The sequence below is a fragment of the Pelodiscus sinensis genome, chromosome 31 (genome assembly GCF_049634645.1).
Source record: "Pelodiscus sinensis isolate JC-2024 chromosome 31, ASM4963464v1, whole genome shotgun sequence".
Classification (NCBI taxonomy): Eukaryota; Metazoa; Chordata; order Testudines; family Trionychidae; genus Pelodiscus; species Pelodiscus sinensis.
The window spans coordinates 10,671,452-10,697,641 of NC_134741.1; the positions used below are offsets into that span (position 1 = coordinate 10,671,452).

A 26,190-nucleotide genomic window follows, 5' to 3' on the forward strand; every position below is an offset into this window, starting at 1 on the left:
GCCTTTTTAATGTTTAATGCCAGCAGTCTGGTTCCACCCTGGTTTAGATGGAGCCCATCCTTCCTGTATAGGCTCCCCCTCTCCCAAAAGTGTCTCCAGTTCCTAATAAATCCAAACCCCTCTTCCCTACACAATCGTCTCATCCCTGCATTGAGACTCTGAAGCCCTGCCTCCCTACCTGGCCCTACTCATGGAATATATATATATCCAATAACAAACTCCTATAACTCCCAGAATCATGAAAATGACAAATCTTGTACCAAACAATTCAATCATGGGGATTATTAAGTCCTTTTTCCTTCGTGATCGTAAGTTATATCGTGGAGACTCTTTCTGTAGAATGTGTAACTGATTCTGCTGCAACTGGAGGTGCAGTAGCTGAGAACTGATGTAGATCAGCTGGAGGAGGTACCTTTTTGCAGTGCAATGCATGTACCCAGCTCTGGAGTCCTTCACATTTTACAGCAGTGTGAGTGGGACTTGGTAAGACCCTTTCCAGTGAGGTTGGAGGGCATTTTTCCGCTGGTGTGACTTGATGTAGACCCAGTCTCCAGGCTCTAAAGGATGACATGGCTCCGATGCAGGTACAAGAAGGGCTTTCTTGGTTAAAATTTTGTGGGGAGATAACCCATGTTTCCTATTCCCTGTACCCTGATATACATTAAGGCCAAAGGTAATGCATCTGGCCAATTAAGGTCAGAGTTCTCACAGATTTTAGCTAATTTGCTCTTTAGGTCAGAGTTTTTTCTTTCTACCGCTCCACTGGACTGTGGATGGTACGCACAGTGTCAATGCTGTTGGATTCCTAGAGCAGCACATACCTTTTGAACTACTTGTCCTGTGAAATGAGTTCCCCGGTTACTGTCTAAAGAAAGAGGCACTCCGAACCGGGGGATTACTTCTCTGAGGAGTTTCTTGGCAACCATAGTAGCATCAGCATGTTTATAATGATAAGCTTCTACCCATCCCGAAAACATATTAATGATTACAAGAAGGTACTCATATCCACAAGATGTAGGCATTTGTACAAAATCCATTTGTAAATTCACAAAGGGTCCCCATAGCGGGGGGGGGGAGGGTGCTGCAATTTTAGTTTTTACCCTTTGTCCAATGTTATGAGCTAAACAGAAGAGGGTACGTCTAGACTACATGCCTCTGTCGCCAGAGGCAGGTAGATTAGGCTACCCGACAGAGTAAAATGAAGCGGCGATTTAAATAATCGCCGCTTCATTTAAATTTACATGGCTGCCGCGCTGAGCCGACAAACAGCTGATCAGCTGTTTGTCGGCTCAGCACGATAGTCTGGACGCTCCCCTGCCGACATCAAAGGGAGCTGTCGACAACCCAGGTATGCCTCATCCCAGGAGGCATACCTGGGTTGTCGACAGCTCCCTTTGATGTCGGCAGGGGAGCGTCCAGACTATCGCGGTGAGCCGACAAACAGCTGATCAGCTGTTTGTCGGCTCAGCGCGGCAGCCATGTAAATTTAAATGAAGCGGCGATTATTTAAATCGCCGCTTCATTTTACTCTGTCGGGTAGCCTAATCTACATGCCTCTGGCGACAGAGGCATGTAGTCTAGACGTACCCAGATAGAGCAAGTATTGCAGTACTGTGCCGCCACAGCAGGGAAATGTGGGGCGAACCAATCCTGCTGCACCGCTGCAGTCATCCCCCCTGTGCTTGTGTAGGCCACCGAGTGGGGCACACGAGCAAAGTAGAGCAGGAGGGTTTAAGGCACAACCAGGTGGCCGGAGCAAGTCGGGGTGCAACAAGAAGCCCCGCCGCAGCCAGTCTGCTTTTTCAGTCTCAGGTGCCTTGCCTCATAGCCCAGCCAGGTCAGTGAGGGACGCCTACATTGGCTGGGCTACAGAAGGGCAGACAAGAACATGTTTAGGAGTCCGAGGGCCAGAAAGGGCCGCATTCTTTGCTGATTGATCAGCAAAGGCATTTTTATAGGTAACTTCGTCAGAAGGGGCCAAGTGTGCTTGACACTTGACAATAGACAAGGAGGAGGGTAAAGGAAAGCACAAAGAAGTACATTTACATAACAGCTATTGTAGATGGGGAAACCAGAGAAGTTAAGGAAGCCACGTTGCTTTGACAACTGTCTACAATTATGGACAACACCAAAGGCATATTGGGAGTCAGTATAAATATCGGCAGACAGTCCTTTAACTAAAATACAGGTGAGAGTTAGTGCAGTCAAGAGAACAAGGGAATCTTATTTACAAGCTTTAAAGGTAAGAAAGGTGAGCAAAAGATCATTTAATTTAATGATTTTTAAAGCTTTTTAAGGTGTCCAGCACCAATGAATAGCAGGGCAAGTGGCCATTATTGCAGTGGTGGGGTTACTAGTTTCCTCATTGTATTTAAATATTTTGATGTCTCACTTGCCCATGTTGTGTTACTTAGAGATTCTTTGTCATCTCTGGATAAACCACTTTTATAATTAGTGTGCAAGTTGCAAAAGCTAAATATTTCTTTGGTATGGCAATTTAAGCAAAGCAAATCCAGAGGAAGGGATTGGTACCCCACTTTCAATATTCCTTTTCACAGTGCAAATTTTGTTGTTTTCCTTCAGCTCCGTAAGAGTAGCAGGAGCAGTGGAGACATTGTTACATTCTTTTAGCTTAAACAATTTTTACACTATTATTTTTTACTAAATTTTGAGTTGCCAATTGATTGGGCCCAATTATTAAATTTGTTTTGTTTAATGTTACAGTTTTGCTTTACTTAAAATATTTTTTATTTAAAAACAATATTCTATACACATTTGCAAAACATTAAAACAACACAAAACACCACAAAAACAACATTATGTCATGACAAAGAACCATGGTTGTTGCTTGTTTTTTAACCTGGTACCAGCGCGCTTTGATGTTCTGAAAGACAAAGATAATATTTCTACCACCATGGGGGTGGCACATTATATTTTAGAATACTTTACAGATGTCTTTGCTAATTTTGATTAGCCTGTTGTTACTCAATGGTATGCTTCTGTTTTGCACACCAGTTTTAAAGGGTTTGAGTGGATTACTTTATTGTTCAATTATTAAGTTAAAGGTGGCATGTTTTAGTTTCTCTCTTGTACTGCTGATTAGGGTTTTTAACGTGTGAAGCTTCAAATTATTGTGATGAGAGAATTTACTGCTAGAAACTCTTTTTTTAAAAACAAGGCATTTGCTAGTTACTATTCCAGCAATCAAAAAGATTCTTTTTTCTGGAAAAGAATCATATACAATGTTACAGCGGGCCACACATTCTTCTGAAATAAACAGGCAGTTTGTTATTCATACAACCTTGGATCTGAAAGCAAGCCAAAAGTGTATGATTTGTTTTCTTAGAGAGCAAATTTAACCTTTAAGGGTGCAGCTTTTATAAATGTACAATGTATACATTCCATTCTTTTTTGCAGTTACCCAGTTAAGTGTTAATAGAATTTATCTTTTTTTTAGTAGATTTAACAAAGTGTCTGTGGCCAAATGTTTAAATTTGATTGTTTTAAAAGATTTCAATTGACTTTTTCATTTTTGGGGGGAGTCCTTTAGACTCCTTACCCGGGATTTATTTAAGCGCTTGGACATTTTCTTATACCACTGTAGATTGGATTTTAAGGAATAGCCAATTTTTCTTGATTTGTTTTAAATGTAATTTAATATTTTAAAATTTTTTTTTGTTTTTTGCGAGTCTTTTAGACTCCTAATTTGAGATTCACATTTCCTTTTGGACACCTCCTCATACCCCAGGTTCAATGGGATGCCTTTTTCAATTGCTATCTTAGATCCTCTGGATTCCAAGGCACCCTTCAAGTGCACTATTTTACCTATATTAAAAGTACCTTTCACCAGAAATTGTCTAGATGAATCATTTTATGTGTACACATCCCACTTATCCAGAAACTGGCAAGTTTTAGGAGAGCAATGTACATACATATAGTATGCTGGAGTCCCTTTAAGGGGGAACGAGAATCTCCTTTGACTGACCAGTACCTATTACCTCATTTACACAGGGAAACACAGGTACACTAGTGGGGAAGTCTGCACTGTCCAGGCATCATCCCATGATTTCTGTCATTGAGGTGATCCTGACCCATCACTACCCAGGCATCATCCCATGATTTCTGTTGCCAAGGTGATCCTGATCCCCCGCTAATGGGATGTAGCCAGAGACAGGGAGGGGTAAATGGGGTGAGTCACCACTGAGAACTCATACCATTCGAGACTTGTATGACATTCGAGACGAGTTCGGATTGCGTGCCGCGCGCCTACACGCGGCATGGACTAGCTAGTTCGGATTAGGCTTCCTAATGTACAGCTAGTTCGGAAAAGGAAGCCTAATCCGAACTAGCTAGTCCATGCCGCGTGTAGGCGCGCAGCACGCAGTCCGAACTAGCCGGCATTTAAAAATGGCGCCAGCCAGCATCATGCAAATGAAGCCCGGGAAATTCAAATCCCAGGCTTCATTTGCAACTCCGAATGACTACATTACCCCCCCTAGTTCGAACTAGGGGGGTAGTGTAGACATACCCCCTTAGGGCCTGTTCCATACTATGGCAGGACAGGAACACACTGCTCATAAGGGGAGAGCTCTAAGACTTTCAGGACTGACAGACGCCTCTAGCCAGGACTCATATTTGAGCTGACACATGTCAGGTCTCTAGGGCTGAGAGGGAAAGGATCCAGCAGAGGTCTAGAGCCACAAAGCTCTTGGCTGGGGGATGGACTTGCCCTGCTCTTGGGCTTAGATGCTCTACTTGAGCCAGAAGGAGGCAGAGAAATTGTCTGATCAGGAAAATGAATCCCTGGCTGGCCACTTCAAGCCCTGCCTGTAGTCTGCACTCCTGAGCCTGACTGACAGTGCCATGGTGGGCCCTGTCAGCTGCCCACAATAGTGGTCAGTCCTACAGACAGCCAGGGCAATGCCGGCCTGTTCCTGTGGACAGCCAAGGTGGAGACAGGATGGGCTGCTTCTCTGCTGCTTGTGGATGCTCCTGCAGCTCAGCTCCCCTTCTGCAGCCTTGGTTCTACTCTGCCAGCAACAGCAGCCCTCCTCTTGTGGCCAATCAGGCCTGCCATTTGGTGCCTCTCTGGCTTGCACAGAATCTACCAGAGGCAGGGAAGGACTCTGAGTTGGCGCCTTCCTTCCAGGAGCTCAGCCCAATAGCACAAAGGGACCCTGCAGATGCTAAGAGCAGCTGCACCAAGCCTCACAACTCTAGTCCCTACCGTTCCTGCCTGGGCCCTTCCACTGACACTCCGGCGAAGGCACAACATGAGCAAGATGGTGGGAACCACAATGAGATCTTGGCTGTGGGAAGAGAAGGACCACTATTATGTCACTAAACCTCCTCTCACACAGGAGCCAGGATTACTGGGGCAGATACTGCTGATACTGGGGGTTCGGGTAATGAAGGACTCTGAACCAAACCCAACCCAACTGCTCCAGAACCCACCCAGCTTCTCTTAACCAAGGGGACAGGAATCCTCACCCAGCCAGCTCACAGCCTCGTAATTCTCCTGCATCTCATCCCTGTAGAGGGCTCTCTGGCCTGGGTCCAGCAGAGCCCATTACTCCTCAGAGAAATACACAGCCACCTCCTTGAAGCTCACCGGCTCTGCCACGGCCATTTCCTGTCCCTGGCTCTGCAGGCCAGGGGCTGAGCTGGAGTCAGACATGGGTGTTCTGCAGCCTGTCGGGGAGAAGGAGAATCGGAGACATTTCAAAAAGGGCTTTAATCATTTCCATACCAAAATTTACTCACACCAAAATAATTATACTCACCAGGAGACATTAAATTGCTGGGGGAATATTATCAATGTCTCCCTTGGTCACAGACCTTTGTTTGGCATTAGTAATGCCTCTATTGTCTCCTTAAACTTTAGTCAGTATCCAGAGAGCAGCGCCCTGGTACAACAATTCTCTCTTCATAGTTCCCAGCACCAGACACATCTACAACCCCACACTGGTATATAACAATAGCCTGCTACCTGGCCAGTGTGCTAGGGCAGACCTTTTTCGACCAGATCAGATCCTACAGGATCTGCTGTTCACTCTCCAGTGCTCCATCATTAATAGCAGCTATTGTGCTGTGTACCATGCCCCTAAAGAAAAGCCCATGGGAAGGGGGTGGTATAAGGGACCATATTCCCCTATCCTTAACAAAGAACCTGGACTATTTTTCATCTGTGGGGTAAAGGCTTAGAAATACCTGCCAGTGGGCTGGACAGGACGGTGTTCCCTAGGACATGCTGTGCGTGGAGGATTAACGGTACACCCACACATTGCAGCTCCAGGTATTACAAACCTTAGAAGCTTCCTGCATCGATCCAAGAGGAAATTTACTATTAACCCTCTTGCGAAACGACCCATAGGTTTTCATCGATTTACCTGTGCATTTCTTCCTTGGTGTAGCAGAACTTGAACAAGCCATAGTAAATGTGTCAGGGCAACTAGAAATAGCTTTCAACCATACTGCAGATGCCCTAGGCCTGCTCAACTAGCAGATCCAATCAGTGGCCTGCTTTGCCCTGCAAAACAGGATAGCATTAGATGCAATTTTGGCTCAACAAGGAGGAGTCTGTGCTGTAATTAATCAGTCTTGCTGTTTCTATGTAAATCATTCAGGGCAGATTGAACAGGATGTGTCTGCCATAAAAGATGCAGTTAAAGTGTTACATGCTGTAACTAAAGATGGAGAAATCTCATGGCTAAGTTGCTTAGCCCAACAGCTGGGACTCTCCTTAACACCTTTCCTATATTCTATCATAACCACTGTTTTGATTATTTTGATTGTAGTAATTGCCTTTTGTATAATATTGTGTGTTGTAAGATGCTTGGTTAATGCAGCCATTTCCTCTGCGTACATTCGATATACAGCACTGGGAAAAGATCCCAGCCAATTCCTCGACCCCAAGCCCTCTAATCAGGACATTGGGTACTTTTAGATTCCTCTAAGGTGGGCAAGCGGTGCTGGCACACCACCATCTTGCATTCCTTGGACTGGTGTGTTGTATCAGGGGGTGGAATGTAGCCAGACAGGCCCCCCCGTCACATCCATCTTGTTTGCCCCTCTGAGGTGCCTGGAGAATGCAGGGCAGAGAGAAGCAATAAAATCAGCATAGCCTTTGAAGCCTTGATGCGAGGCCAGGATATGCCAGCTCATCTGACCCTGGAGAAGCTGAAAACATAGGTATGAGAAAGAACGATTAAGGCAATAAGCTGACCTCGAGGCTGTGAGAACTGCTCTGGCTGACAGCTATATTGATATGATATCACACAGTTGTCCCTGGGAGAGGAATCTCCCACTGAGAAAAGAATGCCCAGTTCTCCCAATTTAGTTCTCTCTCTTAAAGTGGAAATTTAGTTCACAACTCTCTTATAAGAACTGGTGTCACAAAGACGGACCAGCACCATCTGGCATCACAGATAAGAAAGAGAAATACGTGACCCCATGGGTATAAAGATGGGTCCAACAGCACACCCACTTTGAGCGTCAATCTACCATCTATCTGCTGGTCGGGTTAGGTGATTGACCTCCCGAAGTCCACGGGGATGCCCACCTCATATTTCGTCTTTCCGAGGAATTGAGGGACTGATCCTGGCCTGACACGCTGGGACCGAGTGATGCAGAAGGGGGTAAAAATTGTACCTGTATGTGTCCTTTTGTTTTAGTGCCTGCATAGAATAGAGCTCTTTAATGATTAAGCTGTCACTTGGTACCATTATTTGTATTTTCTATCTTCCTTCTTCCTGTGTAACCATAAAATCTGTATTTGCTAGCAGTTAAGAAATAGAGCAATAGCCATTGTAACCATATGATTTATAAGCTTCTTTAATAAACCTATAACTGCTTAAGCTGTAACCTGACTCCCACAGTTGCTGTAATAGAACCAAGCACAATTTAAAAGAACTTCAGCCGGTCATAAGGGACAGATATAGGAAGAGCTGGGGCATTTGGATTGTGTCACTTCCAGAGGACAGATCTGTAGGGGCATCTCTCAGTCTTCCCTAGGCTGCCCACTGCGAAGGGATCCTGTATCCTAGCAGTTAAAATCTGAGATGTAATAAGATCTTTCTATAAAATCTGGGGCGTCTGTCAGCCTGTTGGCTGCCCTCGTCGAAGGGATCCCGATCCTAGCAGACTAAGACAAGGACGTTAAACTCCTCAGGGCACCTGTCAGTCTCCCCTAGACTGCCCACTGTGACGGGGCCTTGTTTCCCAGCAGTTGAAGACTCGGGTGTAACACACACACACACACACACACACACACTGCCCTGACCATCGGCTGACACAGGGGGAGAAGGGGAATTGGAGACATTTCAAAAAGGGCTTTAATCCCTTCTACGCCCCAGTTCTGCCCAGGCTCTGTTGCTGGTGACACACATGCTGGACTCTGCAGTTTTGGGCAAACGCTGAGTCTAGATATTCCATAAACACCACACATGAGTTAGATCGGAAAGCCATATTTATTTTTCTCAATATCTGGCTTCAGTTACATTACCTTGCCTGCAACAATGGGATTCAGTTCTCAGCACCTAATGTTTCTGCTAACAAGCCACATATTCATCTACCTGAACATGGAGATAGGTTTAATTGAATTTGGGCTGCAGTATTTATAATCCTTAGTCTTCATGCATTGATTTGCAGCCCAAACTTTGGTTCTCTCATCTGACAGACTTTATAAACTCTCTGCACAACAGTGAGGAAGTGAAGTTAATATGCGTATTCAGATGCATATTATTAAACACGTGTGCTGAGTGTTTGCAGGATAAGGCCTTAAAATTCATGAATTCATGGCGTCAGAAGCTATCCTTAGTCATGCAGTCTGTCCCCTCTGTGGCACAAGCCATTACACTTAGCTCAGGTACCCAGGCACAAAGCTCTGTTTCCCCACAGCATCTTTTCTAGAAAGTTACCCAGTGTTGATATGAAGACATCAAGAGACGGAGAACCCATCACTTCATTGCTCATTTGTTTCATTAGTGAATCCTCTTACCCATCAAATATTTGTGCCTCCGCTCTAGCCTGAAATTCTCCGGCTGCAGCTTTCATTATTGGCTCTCACTGAACTATATCCACTAGACCAGGGGTGAGCAATTCATTTTGAGGCGGGGGAGGAGAGGGGAGAACTCCAAGATTTTGGAAAGTGGTTGAGAGTTGCACTCTTCCAAGACATTAAGCAGGAAATACAGCGAATGAGATGGACACTGGAAGAAGGGAATTTTGGGTGACGGTTTGGAATGCAGGAGGGAAAGAGGGGTCTGGGAAGGAGTTTGGGTGAAGGAGACAGGTGTGATTTGGAGCACTGGATTAGCCAACTACTCATGAGATATTTAAAGAAAAGTTAGTTTAGAGAAGTGGCTGAGTGAACAAATAAGGGGCTGAGGGTTTCTAACCATGAAGAGCTTTTTGCATACTTGAATGCAGGAAGAGAATAAAGAGTTTGGGTATGTGAAGTGGGGGCGGGGGGGGGGTAGATAATTAGGAGGGGAAGAGAGAGGTTGGGGTGCCAGAGGCAGGCTTTAGCCAGGAGACTTACCTGAGTGACTCCCGAACAGCAGCCAAGCACCTCTCTGAGGCAGATAGAGAGCCTGCCCAACCCTCGCACAGGCTGCGGGGCCATGTGGGTGTGTGAATAACTATGAGCCGGAGGGGAGGGGGCACGGTGCTTCCTTTCCAGCCATAAACCAGCCAATGAGATTGTCCTAGGGGTGGAAGCAGTGCCGGTAGCCTTCCCACTTCACCTCCAGGCTCACCTTCGCTTTTAGTGGCTTGCAGGTGGGAAATGGCAAGCACGGAAGAAGCCCATGGGTCTCCAAGCATCAGTGGGCCAGATCCGATGGCCTGGAGAGCTAGATACGGCCCATGGGCTGTATTTTACCCAGGCCTGCACTAGACCGAAGAGCCCTTGGGGATCCAGCAGTTTCTCGCCATGAACAAACTGATACCATGGAAGCCAATCAGCTCTCAGGGTATGTCTACACTACCCCGCTAGTTCGAACTAGCGGGGTAATGTATGCATACCGCACTTGCTAATGAAGCCCGGGATTTGAATTTCCCGGGCTTCATTAGCATAAGCGGGGAGCCGCCATTTTTAAATCCCCGCTGCTTCGAACCCCGTGTAGCGCGGCTACACGGGGCTCGAACTAGGTAGTTCGGACTAGGGTCCTATTCCGAACTACCGTTACTCCTCGTGAAACGAGGAGTACCGGTAGTTCGGAATAGGCACCCTAGTCCGAACTACCTAGTTCGAGCCCCGTGTAGCCGCGCTACACGGGGTTCGAAGCAGCGGGGATTTAAAAATGGCGGCTCCCCGCTTATGCTAATGAAGCCCGGGAAATTCAAATCCCGGGCTTCATTAGCAAGTGCGGTATGCATACATTACCCTCCTAGTTCGAACTAGGAGGGTAGTGTAGACATACCCTCAGCCTTTCAGCCTATTTATTGTTTGAAACCAACCCCATATTGAAACTGACTGAGCAGTGAAATCTGAGCCTGAAGGAGCTGTCCGTTTTGTGCTTTAACTTCACCCCTTTAGCATCACAGCACATAGATCAGTGATTCTCAAAGTGTCTGCAGGTCCCCATGCAGTGCCCCTGGGTCTCCTCACTGATCAGTGGGTGAGATTTAGGGCTGTGTGCACCGTGGTCGCTGGGTTTGGTTGGTAACTTCAATGACAATCCCATGAAGATGTGTTTACTGGAATTTTCTCATTTAAAGAATCTCCACCTGCAAACTCACCCTGTCTGAAAGCTCCCAGGGATTTTCCTCTTGCTTTCTCCAGTGCCGAGGGCAGAGTGTCTGGAGGGGGAAGAGATAAGGGAGGTGAGATTCCAGGCTCTCCTCTTTATAATATTGTCCCCACACTGAACTCTTCATTTCACTTGTATCAGAGACCAGACAGAGACACACGCAACTGTTTAGTATGAAAAGGTCTGAAACCTTCCGTGTCCTCTCTCGCTTGGGCACCTCGCAGCAATGGAACCAACATCTCTGCAGCCTCATCCCCGCCCCAGGAGACACAAACTGAAAGTGAGATTTACTTTTCCCTCCTCATCTCTCCCACGTGGTTTTTCTGTAACTTACCACCTCTCATCATAACCTAGAGCTGCGCTGGGGGAACACGTTGTTATGACATTAACTTTACCTATTTTGATCCCTTGACACCAAGGGGAGACTCAGAGTTTGCAAACCCCTGGCTCTATTTGCAAGCAGTTGGATCTGTTTGCTCAGTGTCTCTAAGAAGAGCAGCATGATGGGGCCGTCATTCTCCATGTGGGAATTGAGGCAGGGGAAGGTTGGCTTCAGAGGCCAGATTCAATAGTTTCTAATACCTTTATTATTGAGTCTTGATGGCCAGTCCTTCACTCCTTGCCCTGGGCTGAATGTGCCCAGTGCCCAGCTGTGACAGACCCATATTCCAGCCCCACAGTCCTGAGGCAGCCAGTCCCCAGGGAGGTGACAGCTCTAGGAAATATCTGAAGTCAGACTGTGCCCCTGAATGGGGAATTCCAGAGTCTGATGTGCAAGGGCGAGACCCTCAGAATTAAGTGAGTCAGAGACATTTCTATCCAACATCTGGCTGTAGAGCCCTGGGGAGATGTGGTGCCAACATCAGCTCCAAGCTATTTCCCTGCGCTGTGCAGTATGACAGGAGCACGAGCCACCTACCTGCTCAAGCTGTTTCTGATGTCCTAGAGAAAAGAGACAGAAAAGAATCTCAGCTGCACTGGACACACACAGGGAAGGGATTTTGCAAACATGGGAAGAGAGGCCCTGCCCTGATCCCAGGGCCATGGTTCCCCTGAGCGAATGGGGCTTTGCCATCTCTAATAGGTCTGTGTCTGTGACTCTGGAAAGCACAACAGTCACTCGCATGGCAGCAATGCACACGCTGAGTTACACCCAGATCTGACGGCTGGACTTCAGCACTTGTTATTCAGGAGCCTCCCTTCCCTGGGTGGGGAGCTGGGACGTTTCTCCCTCAGTCTCACCTGCAGGAATTCACTCGCTGGCTTCTGACACTTCCCCTCCAGCTCACTGATCTGCTCACTGAGACGGGAAATCTGCGGGGAGAGTTTCTCGTCAGCGTCAGTCTGGAGCCTCCCAATCTGCTCATTTAGCTTCTCTAGCCGGGCCAGCAGGAGTCGCTCTTGTTCCTCCAGGAACTGCCGCAGCTGCTGAAACTCAGCCTAGTTCGAACTAGGGTGGTTAATGTAGTCATACGAACTTGCAAATTAAGCCCGGGATTTGAATATCCCGGGCTTCATTTGCATGTTGTCGGGTGCCTCCATTTTTTAAATGCTGGCTAGTCCGAACTCTGTGCCCGCGGCTACACATGGCACGGACTAGGTAGTTCGGATTAGGCTTCCTATTAGCCCTTCCCAGAGAGGAGAAGCCCTGGGGTGCCAATGCAGCTGGCGCCATCACAGAACCAGTCCCCTGGAAGCGGGGGGAGGGCGGGCTCAAAAGCTGCCCCAGGCTCTGTCCAGAACAGATGGAGGGTCCATGGATGCTACTACTGCCCAGACAGCTCTTACTGGGGCAGTTGGGGGGAGCCTCAGACTCTTACTCTGCCCTAGGTGGGGGTGGGGACATGGGATGGGGCTGCTCATGGGCCCCTCACCAATGTTCCCTGTAAGCTGAGTGCTTGGGCAGCCATTCAGGAGCAATTCAGGTGCTGCCCAGTAGATTAGCAGAGTCCCCACAGCCAGCTGCCTGGGTTTGAGTGGTGCACATCTCACCTGCCTTAGTGCATAGAACAATATTTATTCCACACATATATGAAAACAAATTTGAGGAAACCCTGCCCCTGCCCTAGCAGGACAGCCTGAGTGACAGAGACCTGCTCCCTCCCCAACCCCACAACACTCTGGTTTCTGCCCATCCCAAAGGAGCGTTTGCCCCAAGTCACTGGCTGAAAACAAACCCAGCGCCTGCAGCCAGTCCTATGGCACCGTCACAAATGATTTACTGGCCCAGAGAAGGGAATGAGAGTTACTGACAGGGCAGTTCTTTCTGCCCTGGCTCCTCCTTCCCTCCCCCAGAGCTCACACTGATAAGAGGGTTTGGGGCCAGCTCCTCTTCAAGGCCAGGTGGAGGAGGGGAGCAGCCAACAGAGTCTTATGCTCCAGGCTAGCTTGTCTGGTGTCTGGAGCTCCCTGTGCCAGGCAGGAGATGCCCCCTCCCCCGCCCTCTGGACACACCAGGGTCTCTCACTTGGCTCTGCCCCTCTCCTGGCCTTGGGCTGCTCCTGGTGTCACAACAAACCCTTGTCCAGCGCCACAGTCACAGCCAGTCCCAGGGGGTCAGCACCGGCAGACACCCCCCAGCATTTCGCAGAGTCCTGCCTCTGCCCCCATCTCTGCCAGTCCAAGGCCTGTTTTAACCACATGGACACCCCAGGGAGCCAACTGGTTGCCGGCTGGCATGTGCCAGTGTCCAGCGAGGTCTGGGTCCTGGGCAGGAGCTGGCACCTGGAGGGGAGAGGAGGAGGCAGCATCACAATGGCCCTGCACATCTGTGGTGAATGGCCGTGTGACGCACACCGACTGTCACGGGGAGCTTTGTCACAGCGCTGGACGGGCTAACAAATCCCTTCCCAACACAGGCTCTTGGGCAGAAAATCTCCCCTTGCTCCTCACACCAACCCGACCCGTTGCTAGGGCTTCCCCCACAGACACCCCCGCAGCACAAAGTGTCTGTGCAGGCCCCACACATGAGCCCCCTGCCCGCTGCTCCTATTTCAGTCACGTCCCCGCCTGCCTTCCCCTCGCTGTGTCTGAGCCGGAGTCGCGCTGGCGCCGGGCTCCCCAGCGGCTGCAGATGGGAAATAAACCCCTGTGCGCAGCCGGGAGGAAAGGCCTGGGGGCCACATTCACCGGCCCTGAAGACCTTAGACTGATCGCCAGGCACCTCACTGACCAGCACCTGCCCAGTCACAGGACGTTCCGGGACCCACCCAGCCTGAGCTGGGCCTGAGGGCTCCCTGGGCAAGGAAAGGGGAGAGACGCCCCCTCAGAATGGGCCCCACACACGGCAGCGTGCGAGCAGGGAGCAACTGGAGACAGCCAATGGGAGACCCCCATAGAGTGTGTGACCTAAGTCCCAGTTCTCATGGAGCTTGGTGACTCATGCTGCAGTAGACAGGTGCTGAGCTCAGCCTAGGAACCCCTCTCCTGGGATCAGAGGGCTGTAGCCAGACATGATCCCCATCTTGTTCCCCCCTCCCCCCCGAGAGCAAGAGAAAGGCAGTCAGCCTTTGATGCCCTGAGAACACAGATGTGCTGCCTGTCCCTGACTCTACTATAAACAGAAACCAGACAGTAAATGGGCTAGCTGACGACTGGGAGGCCTCCTGTCACCCTGAAGGCTAGTACCAGTAATTGACATGCCTGCAGTGTCCCAGGAGAGGAATCTTCGCCCATCACATACCAGAGGTGCTCATTGCCCGCACTTTCCCAGGTGTGAATTATGCTTTGCACCCTTCGTGGGAAACTTGGCGTTCAAGCCATTTTTCCTAAATTGGTCACTTGAGACCAGGAAGAAGCCTCCGTGACCCAAGGGGTATAAAGTGGGTTTAGTAGCCCACCCCATTTGAGCTCCAATCACCTACACCTACTGGCAGGTATTGATTGTCTCCCGAGGTCCGTGGGACACCCAACCTCGCCCTACTTCCTCCCAAGGGATTGAGAGAAAGACGCTGGCCACGCCAAGTCTGGAATGCAGGGGTGAGAATTATACCTGCAATGTGTTTCTTTATGTGTACACTTTAATTGGTACTATGTTATAAGTTTAGTTACTTTATTATAGCTTCTTAAGTCAAACTGCTTCATCTCTATTGTAAAACTGCCTTTGGTAAGGTCACTTAGCTATAAACTGTGGAACCCAATTAACTTGTCAATCAAACCGCAGGGAGTCTTTGTATCTATCTGTAAACTGCAAAAAACACTTTTCTTCTATTAGGAGGCCTCCCCCCCTCCAACTCCCATCTGATCCCCACACCCAAGGACTCCCCTACCCTTGGCCCCATGACTGCACCATGCCAAGCAGTGGGGCAGCCGTGCCAGCCAGGCTCTGGGGGAGCTGGGTGGAAGAGGAGGGGCCGGAGGTGCCTCCCCGGGGAGCCTGGACAAGGGCCAGCCCTGCTCACCACACTGCCCAGGAGCAGTTCCTGCCTGGCCCTGGCCCAGCCAATGGGGAGCACATGCCCCCCGCTCCAGCTACCCCAATGCTAAGAGCTGGCCATGTCAGCTCAGGGGCTGCCCCATGGGCTGTGCAGGGGCTGGCAGGGAGCCCGCGGAGCCACAAACCAGACGTTCAACACCCCGGCCAGCGGTGCTGCCTGGCGCCACCAGGAGCCTGTTGGACCAGGGGTTTCCAGTCCCAAACCAAACACCTGCCTCCCTCATCCCTTCCCCTCACCCTGTCCCCATCCCCTCACAGCTCCCCTCCCCTGCCCTCATAACTTCTGACCCTCCCCAAACTCCATAACACTCTGGTTTCTGCCCATCCCAAAGGAGCGTTTGCCCCAAGTCACTGGCACCTCTGGGCTGAAAGCAAACCCAGCGCCTGCAGCCAGTCCTATGGCACCGTCACCAACGATTTACTGGCCCAGAGAGCGCTCCTGCCTGGCCCCAAGGGAATAGACGCACCTCCCTGTGTCCTGTAGAACCAGCTGCAAATCCCTCAGTTTGTTCCTATCCCTCCCCCCTCCGCCATCCCCCTCCCTCCCTGCCCCACTCTCAGCATCTAAGCCTGGGAGAGAGAAAGTTCTTCCTACTCTGGCTCGTCCTTCCCTCCCCCACAGCTCACACTGATACGAGGATTTGGGGCTGGGTCCTCTTCAAAGGGCACGTGGAGGAGGGGAGCAATGAACAGAGTCTTGTCTGTAGCTTCCTGTGCGAGACAGGCGATGCCCCCGACACACTAGAGTCTGCCATTGTGCGCAGATGCTGAGTCTACCTGGTTTTCCTTCATATATTTGTAGCACAGAATCAGGCCCTCTCATAGGGTATGTCTACACTACAGCGCTAATTCGAACAAACTTAGTTCGAATTAGTTAATTCGAACTAAGCTAATTCGAACTAACGCATCCAGACTAAAAAACTAGTTCGAATTAGCGTTTTGCTAATTCGAACTAGCATGTCCACATTAAGTGGACCCTGAACAGGGCTTAAGGATGGCCGGAAGCAATGCCGACAGGGCATCAGAGGAGGACTTAGAGCATGGAGATGCTGTCTCAGGCTAGCCAAGGGCTGTGCTTAAAGGGACCCGACCCCCATCCCGGACAGACAGTTCTCAGGGGTGCCCCGCTTGCAAAGCAGCCTTGGCTTGGAGTGCCCTGAGTGCCCACACTGGGCACATCACAGCACTTGGCCATCAGACCGGCTGCACTTGCTGCAGGCTGCCATCTGGGGAGAACGGGCAATTGGGGGGCTGCAGGAGAGCTTCCATCCCCAGAGGCCCACAGAGCCAGCCCAGTCCTCCCCATCGGGGGCTCGTATCCCATTCCTCCCTCACCTCCTTCCACTTACCCTTCCCTAGCCCCCCTTCCTGATGTACAAAATAAAGAAAACGTGTGGTCAAAAATAGAATCTCTCTTTATTGAACAAAATTCGGGGAGACTGGGAAAAGGAGGTGGGAGAGGGGAGGGCAATTAAAATAATCAGAGGTTTGGAACAGGTCCCATATGAAGAGAGGCTAAAGAGACTGGGACTTCTCAGCTTAGAAAAGAGGAGACCGAGGGGGGATAGGATAGAGGTCTCTAAAAGCATGAGTGGGGTGGAGAGGGTGCATACAGAAAAGTTCTTCATTAGTTCCCATAAAGAAGGACTAGAGGACACCAAAGGAAAGGAATGGGTAGCAGGCTTCAAACTAGTAACAGAAAGTTGTTCTTCACAAAGCAAAGAGTCAACCTGTGGAACTCCTTGCTGCAGGAGGCTGTGAGGGCTAGAACTGGAACAGAGTTTAAAGGGAAGTGAGATCAAGTCATGGAGGTTGGGTCCATGGAGTGCTATTAGCCAGGGGGTAGGAGTGGTGTCCCTGCCCAAGGTTTGTGGAAGGCTGGAGAGGGATGGCACGAGACAAATGGCTTGGTCACTGTCTTCGGTCCATCCTCTCCAGGGTCCCTAGGGTTGGTCACTGTCGGCAGACAGGCTACTGGGCTAGATGGACCTTCGGTCTGACCTAGTACGGTCATTGTAAGCTCAGGGCTCAGGGTCGTGGGTCTCAGTGGACCCCCTTGATTCTCTTGCACACCTGCTCCTGGGTGGCCAGGCTGGCAGCTCTCCTGCCCAAGCCGGCCACTTTCCTGTGCCTAGTGCGGAGGTTGTGGACGAGGTCCACGATGTCCGCACTAGCCCGGCCGGGTGCCCGCCTCTTGCGGTCCTGGGCAAGCTCCCGGGAGCCGCCAGCCTGGTCCCAGGAAGAGGGGGAGGGCTGGGGGGCATCGGGTGGGTGGCTCGAGCCGTGCCAGGTGCAGGGTCTGCTGGCTGGGTGCTGGCAGGCTTGCACCTGGCATGGGCACCGTAGCCAGCCCGTGCCCCTTTAAGGGGTCCGGGGCCGGGAGGGGGGCAGTAGAGTTTCCCTGGTGTTGGCCAGAGTGGTCACCAGGGAAACCTGGGGAGGGCTAGCCTCCCACTAGTTCGAATTAAGGGGCTACACATCCCTTAATTCGAACTAGCTAGTTCAAACTAGGCTTAATCCTCGTGGAATGAGGATTACCTAGTTCGAATTAAGTGCCTATGAAAGTTAGTTCGAACTAACTTTGTAGTGTAGACATACCCTCAGTGATTTTGTCAGGGTACAATAGGCAGGCAACAGGCTTTCTAGTGCTCTGTCATTCACCTTGGCTATGTCTACACCAGTGTTTTCCAATTGGTGCTCCGCGGAACCCTGGGATTCCGCGGAGCACAACGAGGGGTTCCGCGAGGAGCAGGCGCTCCCCCGCCCCCTCTGAAAAAGAGAGAGAGAGAGCCAGCTAGCCAGCAGAGGCATTGGCGGCGAGTTGTGTGGTGTTCACGCTCCAGCAATATTTGGAGCTGGAGCGGGTCCCGACCCCCCCGCACGTGTCCTTCCAGCCCGGTCCCAGAGTGTATCTCCCCCGTCCCCGGAACCGTCCCCGCCGTGCACAACCTTCCCTGAGCTGCCCCTGGCTGGCTGCTGCTGCCCTGTGCAGTGCGCTCAAACCAGCGGGTGGGGAGGCGCCTGGACATAATGTCACGGCCCGGGATTTTAAACCTGCTGAGCGCTGTGATGCGCCGCATGGCTGAGTTGGGGGTTCGGAGTCTGGGGACAGAGCGCAGACTCCGGCCTCACAAAGTGGAAGGCAGAAGGTACGGGAGAGGGAGAAAGAGAGGGAGTGGGAGGGACTTGTGCAGAGGGAAAGGGGAAGGGCTGGGAGAGGAAGGTGCTTGTGCGGAGGTGGAGGGGAAGGGGAAGGCACCAAAGGGACAAGGGTGGAGAGAAACGGCAGGGGGCCAAGTGCAGACAATGAGGAAAAGGGCAGGAGGGGAGGTGTCAGTGGGAAGGAGGACAGGGTGATGCTGGGAGGGGAGAGGGTAAGGGCATTGGGGGCCAGAAGGGTGAGGGGAGGTGCTGGGAGAAGGCTTGAAAGAAGGGGTGGGCATGGAGCAAGTCATGTGAGAGGGCACAGGGGCATGAGGGAAATGGGGGCAGAGGGTGGTGAGGGGTGGGCATCAGGAAAAAATGGAGCAAAGGGGGCAGGGGAAGTGAGGGAAGGGGGAGGCACCAGGAGGGTGCAGGGGTAAGGGAACGTGCAGGTTCCAGGGGATTGTGGGGGTGAAGCAAAAGGGCAGACACCTGCAGTGGAGGGACCACCATCAGAGGAGAGACGCAGGGCAGGTTTGTAGAGGGAGGTGTTAGAAGAGGGGATGAGGAGGGGTAGCTCACATGATCAGAGTGAGGCGACTGGATAAGTGGGCACAAGGAAGAGAGAAGGGCTGGTGGAGGGGGGCAGGTTGCAGGAGGGCTGAGGGCAGTGAGAAGAGCAGGAGTCAGGACAGCAGAGGAGGGTGAGGAGTCGGGGGGGTAGCAGGCACCAGGGGAGCTGACATGACAGCAGAGGGAAAAGGTAGAGGTTTAAAAATATTTATTAATAACTTGGGTGGCACATCCAAACAAGCCATATGAACTCAATACTGGTGCACAACACAAAATACATTTTGCTCATGTGAGGAAACTCTTAGGCTATGTCTACACTGCTTGTTTCTTGTGCAAGAACACATCCACTCTTCCATGTATGAGCTGTGCTTTTGCACAAGAGCATCTATGGCAGTGTGGACACTCCTTGCCCAAGAAAGTGCAGATGGCCATTTTAGCCATAGGGCTTTCTGCTCAAGAAATTCATGTTGCCTATCTACACTGGCCTCTTGCTCCAGAATAGTTGCTCAAAAGGGTTTATTCCTGAGTGGGAGCATCATAGTTCTTGCAGAAGAAGCCTTGATTTCATACATGAGAACGTTAGTGTACTTGCGTAAGAACACACGGCCAGTGTAGACAGGCAGCAAATTTTTGCGCAAGACCGGCCGCTTTGGCGCAAGATCGTGCCAGTGCAGACACAGCCAAGGGGAGGGAGGAAGGCAGGGGCAGGGAATCAGCGCTGGCTCAGCATGTCTACATGGTTTGGGGGAAGGTGCAGGGAAACTGAGCTCAGCTGGGTTGCAGAGTGGGGAGGTCTGGGGAGCTGGGCTATGGGGTGGGGTGTGTGTGTGTGTGTTTGTGTGTGTGGAGCTCAGAGCTCAGTTTGACTGCAGGAGGAGGGAGGTGCCGGGAACTGGGGCTAGACTCAAGGGGAGGGAGGGACAAGGAATGGGCTCTTGGCTCAGCAGTTTTGTGGGGCTTGGAGGAGGTGCAGGGAAACGGGGCTCAGCTGTGCTGTGGGGGAGGCATGCAGGGAACCAGTGCAGGGCTCAGCTGGGCTGAGGGGGATGGGGGAGGGCATACAGAACAGATGGGCAGCTCAGCTGGGCTGTGAGGGGCTGCAGGGAACTGGTGCTGCACTCCCTTGGATTGTGAGGGATGGTTTTGGGGGAAGTGCAGGGAACCAGCAGGGGTGGGCAGCTTAGTTCCATTGCAGGGGATAGAGGTGCAAAGAAGCCTAGTGGGGAACGGGGGGGGGGGGAGGGAACCAGGAGCCCTGAAATGACCTCCCCTGGTCCAAAAATTCTTCATCTGGGACCAGTCAGGTCTAGAGGGTGCCAGATCAGGGAGGTCCAACTCCTACCCAAGTCCCCTCCTCGCACCCTCCCTCGTAGCCAGACAACCTACATCCAGCCTGCCTCAGCACCCTACTTACCGCCCAGACCTTGTCCCCTTCCACCCCCCAGCTCCCTCCCAGATCCTGCACCCCATCCCTATCCCGCTCCTTTGCAGCCCTGCCATCCACCCTAGCACCGCCCTGGCCCCAGCACCTTGCCTCACACCCCAGGACTCAGCACTGCCCCGGCCCTAGCCCCGGCCCCGGCACCCTGCCATCCATGCTAGCACCCAGCAGCACCCTGTTCCTTGTCCCAGCACCCTGCCAGTCACCCTAGTACCCAGCAGGACCATATCCCTGACCCCAGCACCCTGCCACCTGCCTGCCCCAGCACCCTGCCACCTGAGCCAGCATCCTTCCACCCAGCAGCACCCTCTCCCCAGCCCCAGCCCAGCCCCAGCACCCACTAGCACTCTGTCCCCTACCTCCACCAGCACATATGGGACCACATTAGTGAGGCTTGGGGGGTTTTGGACGAGCTTTTTTTTTGATTTTTTGCATCTCACTTGTGTGGCCCCAACTGACTTTTCTGTGGGTCAGTGACCTTTGACTCAAAACAGTTTCCTCACCCCTCTCATATATAAAGACAATGCTAAAACCTTTTGAGTTTGACATAATATTTTATTTAAAAATGAAGACAGGCCAACAAGCCCCCAATTGGGGCCAAACCCCCATTTCACTGCAGCATCATAACACTCCTGCACCACATGACCCCAAATCTGAGCCTATCATACACTGGAACCCCCATCCTGAGCCTCTTACATCCCCGAACTCCTGCATCGCCACATCCTCAGTCTTCTGCCATAACATTCCTCCACCATCCACACATCACAAATCTGTGTCCTGAGCCCATCATACTCACAACCTTCTTGCCCTGAGTCCCTCACATATCCAGCCCAAATTCCTGCACCCCCACATCCACAAGCCCATGGCTTGCTTAGCACCCCAACCTTCCACCTGAGCCCAACACTCCCCAGCCTAGAGCCCCCTCCCTGAGTGAACAGCCCCTTCTCCTGCATCCAAATTCCCTCCCAGAGCTTGTACTTCTCACCCCTTCCCACACCCAAATCCCTCATTCCCACCCCACACCTCACTCTCACTAGGTTGAGACAGGTATAAGGGCTGGGGATAGCAAGTGATGGAGAGGAGGGGAACAGAGCAGATGAGGCCTCATAGAAGGGAGATGGGAGGCGGGGAGGGGTTTGGGGAAGGAATGTGATTTTCATGAATTGGTGGGTCCCTCTCTCCTCCCCTGCCTCCTGTTTTTTGTTTTTTGTTTTTTTTTTTTTGCTTGACAAGCCTAGGGGTTCCTCGAAATTCTGAAAAGGGTTCCTCAGCCAAATAAAATTGGGAAACACTGGTCTACACTGTTCTTGTGATAGACATATGCAAATGAGGCTAAGGTGGACTATCCTGAGCCTCATTTGCATAGCTAATGAGCCACCATTTTTGCAGGAGAGGGTCCTGTGCCAGGAGCTGTCTACACTGCCCCTTCTTGCACAAGAAAACCCCTGGCCAGTGTAGACAGAGCTCCTGTCACTCTCGATTGATGGGGGGGGGGAGGGGCTCGCTCTCCCGCTGCCCTGCCCCGCTGCCCTGCCCCGCTGCCCCGTACAGGAGCTCCCCGAGGCGCGTGTGCTCCCACGCGAGGGGGCAGGGGGCCCAGCGGGGACAGGAACAGCCCCACTGGTGCGGGCTCCCTGGTGCCCCCCCGGGAAACGCACAAGAGCTGTGGGGCTGGGGGAGAGGGAGCCGCGCGCAAACCCGCAACAGCCTCTCCGGCCCCCCCGGGCACCCACGTGGGCCCCACGCGGGTCCCTGCAGCCCCAACCCCGCCCCTCGGACCGACCAGGAAAGCCGCGTGGGCGGGGGAGACCCCGCATGTCAACTGGCGGGAGCCGAACAGCAGCGCGCGCCGGCCCCGCCCCCCGGGCCGTGGCGCGGCCTCCCCAGCCCGGCTGTGACGAAACCCCGCCCCCCATTGTTACACGCGGGGCGGGGCCTGGGGCAGCCGCCGGGCCGGGCCGGACCCTCGCGGGGGGGCGTTTGCAGAGGCCGCAGCCAGCGCGGCGGGAAGGGGGGGGGATCACCCAGCGGGGGGCGGGGCCAGGACATCGGGGCTGGGCTCTGGGAGCTCTGGTGCGGGAGGGGCCGGGGGTGCAGAGTGTGGGGCAGGGGCTGGGGGCAGGCTCCGGGCTGGGGGAGATATGGGGCGAGCGGTGCGGTACTTTCCTGCCCCCCCCCCCCTCCCGGCGAAAGGGGCAGTTCGGGGGAGTTTCCAAAGGGGTCTGGGCCCGTTTCACACCCATTTCCCAGGCTCCCGCCCTGCTCCGGGCTCGGCTGCTCAGCCTGCCCCCCCCCCCAACTCTGCACCCAGCCCCAGAATTATCCCCGCCCCGATTCCCCGCGCCCCAAAGGCCCACAGCCCCGCCCCCTTCGCACCCGCCCTCCCCCGGCCGGCTCCCCTTCTCCCCGAGGGGCTGCGAGGAGCGAGGGCGCCCGCCTGTGTCCCCGCTGCTCCGCCCGACGCCCCCTGGGTCCTAGCGCCCTGCGATCCCTGGGCTCTTTGCCCCACGCGTGTCCCTGGCTGCGCGGCTGCTCCCCCCTGCGGGCCATGGAGCTGCGGGGCGATGTCTCCTGCTCCTCTGGGTTCTTGTGGAGTCAATTAACCTGCCCCGGGCTGTAGGACCCCCCCCCCCCCCAGTTCCTCTGCCCCCCAGGACTCCCTGCTGTGGGGGTTGCTACTGGGAGCTGGTATCACACCTGCCTCCTGCCCTTTGCTGATTCTGCTGGTCACTGCACCCTGCAGCCCCTGGACAGTGCGCTGGGAGCTGGGACATTCCCACCCCAGAGGGGCCCCTCTCCCCACTCACTGGCCCAGGGGTACAGGTGGGGATGGGGGTGTGTGTGCATCTGTCAGTTTCCCCTCCTGCCTCTCTCCAGCCTTTGCTCCAGGGCTGGGAGCTGAGACATTACCAGCCCCACCTGCTGTTGCCCATCCCTGCCCCACCCCACATGTCGCTAGCCCCTAGGTCAGGGGGTGCAATGTTGCCATGGATACAGGACACTCCTGTCACAATGAGCAACCTCTGCCTTTGCCCATCCCCTGGGGGGGGGCCCAGAACAGGAGGCCAAGGGCCCCCCCCAGTGTTGAATGTGGACAGGTCTGGCCTGGCCTCTTCTTCCCAGACGCCCCTGCCCCTCCCCATTCCCCCTGCGCTCTGCCCCCGCCCCACCCTGGCTAGAAGCTGGAGCCCTGCCCAGAGAGGAGAAGCCCTGAGATGCCAATGCAGCTGGGGCCATCACAGGACCATCCACCTGGGGATGGGGGGGCTCAAAAGCTGCCCCTGGCTGATGGACCGGTCCTAGCAGCCCCTGCCCAGGGCACATGGAGGGTCCATGGATGCCCCCCACTGCCCAGCCAGCTCTTACTGTAATGTGAATGGGGTAAGGACCACAGGGGCAGTTGTAGGGAGCCTCAGACTCCACCTGCCCTGGGCGGGGGTGTGGACATGGGCTGGGGTTGCTCATGGGCCCCCCACCAATGTTCCCTGTAAGCTGAGCACTTTAGCAGCCACTCAGGAGAGATTCAGGTGCTGCCCAGGTGATTAGCAGAGCCTCCCCCCATCCCCCCACCCCAGGCAGCAGCCTGTGTTTCTATGGGTGGTGCACATCTGCACCTGCCTTGGTGCACACAACAACATTTATTCTACACATAGGGAGAAATAAATTCAAGGGAACCCTCCTCCCCCCACCCCAGCAGGACACTGAGTGACAGATACCAGCTCCCTACCCAAGCTCCACAACACTCTGGTTTCTGCCCGTCCCAAAGGAGTGTTTGCCCCAAGTCACTGGCACCTCCTGGCTGAAAGCAAACCCAGCGCCAGCAGCCAGTCTATGGCACCATCACCAATGATTTACTGGCCCAGAGAAGGAAAGGAGAGTTACTCACAGAGAGAATGCAGCAGCCGGACACACACACGCACAGGGTGCTCTCCTGTCTGGCCCAAGGGAATAGAGGCGCCTCTGATGAGCTAGCTCGGTGTGGGGCCACTGCAGATCCCTCAGTTTGTACCTAACCCTCCCCCCGCCACCATCCCCCTCCCTCCCTGGCCCACACCCAGCATCTAAGCCCAGTAGAGAGAAAGTTTTTCCTGCCCTGGCTTGTCCTTCCTTCCCCCTGATAAGCTCACACTGATAAGAGGAATGTTTGGGGTACGACTCCTCATCTAGGGCACAAGGAGGAGGGAAGAAACCAACAGAGTATTTTGCTCACAATTCTCCTGCCTAGCTTCTCTGGGGTCTGGAGCTTCTTGTGCCAGGCAGGAGTTGCCCCTCCTCACCCCAACAGACACACCAGGGTCTCACACTTGGCTCTGCCCCTCTCCTGGCCTTGGGCTGGTCCTGGTGTCACAACAAACCCTTGTCCGGCCCCTAAGAAACACCGAACTCTCACCCAGTGCCACAGGCACAGCCAGTCCCAGGGGGTCAGCACTGGCAGCCACCCCACAATATTTCCCACAGCCCAGCCCCTGCCCCCGTTTCTGCCAGTGTAATGCTTGTTTTAACTGCACGGACAGCCCAGGGAGCCAGCTGGCTGCTGGCCCCACATATGCCAGTGACCAGCCTCTCTGCCCTCTCCCGAGTTAATGTCCCACATGTTGGGTTAATGCAACTGTAGGATAGTTGGGTTTGGTGGGGGCCAAACTAATCTATGTTGGTAGGAGGATGGTGGGAAAAGCCCTTGGAGAGGGGTGACATGACACCGTTTACTTCTGGTCGTGTGTCCATCTTGCCCCAAGCGTGTTACGTCCAGAGGCGTGGCTAATGAGGCACTACCAAAAATTACACAAACCCGCCGCCCATGGGCACCCGTGCAGGAGGGGGAGCAGCATCACACAGGCCTGCATGTCTGTGGTGAGCAGCTGTGCGACACACCGCACACTGACCGTCACGGGGAGCCATGTTACAGCACTGGATGGGCTGACGAATCCCTTCCCAACAGGCTCTTGGGCGGAAAATCTCCCCTTGTTCCTCACACCGCCCCGTTGCCACATTGCCAGGGCTACCCCCACTAACACCCCCGCAGCACAAAGTGTCTGCGCTGGCCCCACGCCTGAGACCCCTGCCCGCTGCTCTTATTTCAGTCACGTCCCCGCCTGCCTTCCCCTCGCTGTGTCTGCGCCAGAGTCGCGCCGGCGTCGGGCTCCCCAGAGGCTGCAGAAGGGAAATAAACCCCCGTGAGCAGCTGGGAGGAAAGGCCTGGGGGCCACATTCACCGGCCCTGAAGACCTTAGACTGATCGCCAGGCACCTCACTGACCAGCACCTGCCCAGTCACAGGACACGCCGGGACCAACCCAGCCTGAGATGGGCCTGTGGACTCCCTGGGCAGGGAAAGGGGAGAGATGCCCCCTCAGAATGGGCCCCACACACACCAGCGTGCGAGCAGGGAGCCGCCGGAGCCAGCCAATGGGAGCCCCCCACAGAGCATGTGACCTAAGTCCTGGCTCTCATGGAGCTTGTTGCCTAATTCCCCACTACAGGCCGGTGCTGAGCTCGGCCTAAGAACCCCCCTCCTGGGGCCAGGCGGCTCTGGCCCCTCGCTGCCCCCTGGGCCAAGGAGCAAGGTTGGGGCCTCACAGACCCAGAGTGAGCAGAGGGGGTGGAGCCCACGTGAGAGCTTTCAGCCCCTGGATTAGCCTCTGGAGTGTGGGGTCCTTGTCCCCTCCTGGCTGTGCTGGGGGGAGTGAGCCAGGGTTCCCTAGCTGTGGGGCAGATGTTATGATGTTATGATGGCAGGGGAGGGGGGCAGGTGTCCAGTTTGAGAATGGAAGCGCCTAGACCCTCCCCTTCTGCCCCCTTCAGACCCACTTCCCCCTAGAGCCTGGCTGGTGCAGTCATGGGGCC

The 26,190-nt window shown here is 53.5% G+C and overlaps 1 long non-coding RNA gene across 1 annotated transcript; it reads right to left on the reverse strand.

The window, feature by feature from the left end:
- Positions 1 to 1,592: 1,592 nt before the first annotated feature.
- LOC142821589 (uncharacterized) lies at positions 1,593 to 24,345 on the reverse strand. The gene is made up of 6 exons (XR_012898306.1): positions 24,234 to 24,345; positions 11,997 to 12,068; positions 11,674 to 11,696; positions 10,744 to 10,803; positions 6,390 to 6,529; positions 1,593 to 5,691 (listed from the first exon to the last, which is right to left on the reverse strand). It is a non-coding gene; the product is annotated as an uncharacterized LOC142821589 (long non-coding RNA).
- Positions 24,346 to 26,190: the final 1,845 nt, after the last annotated feature.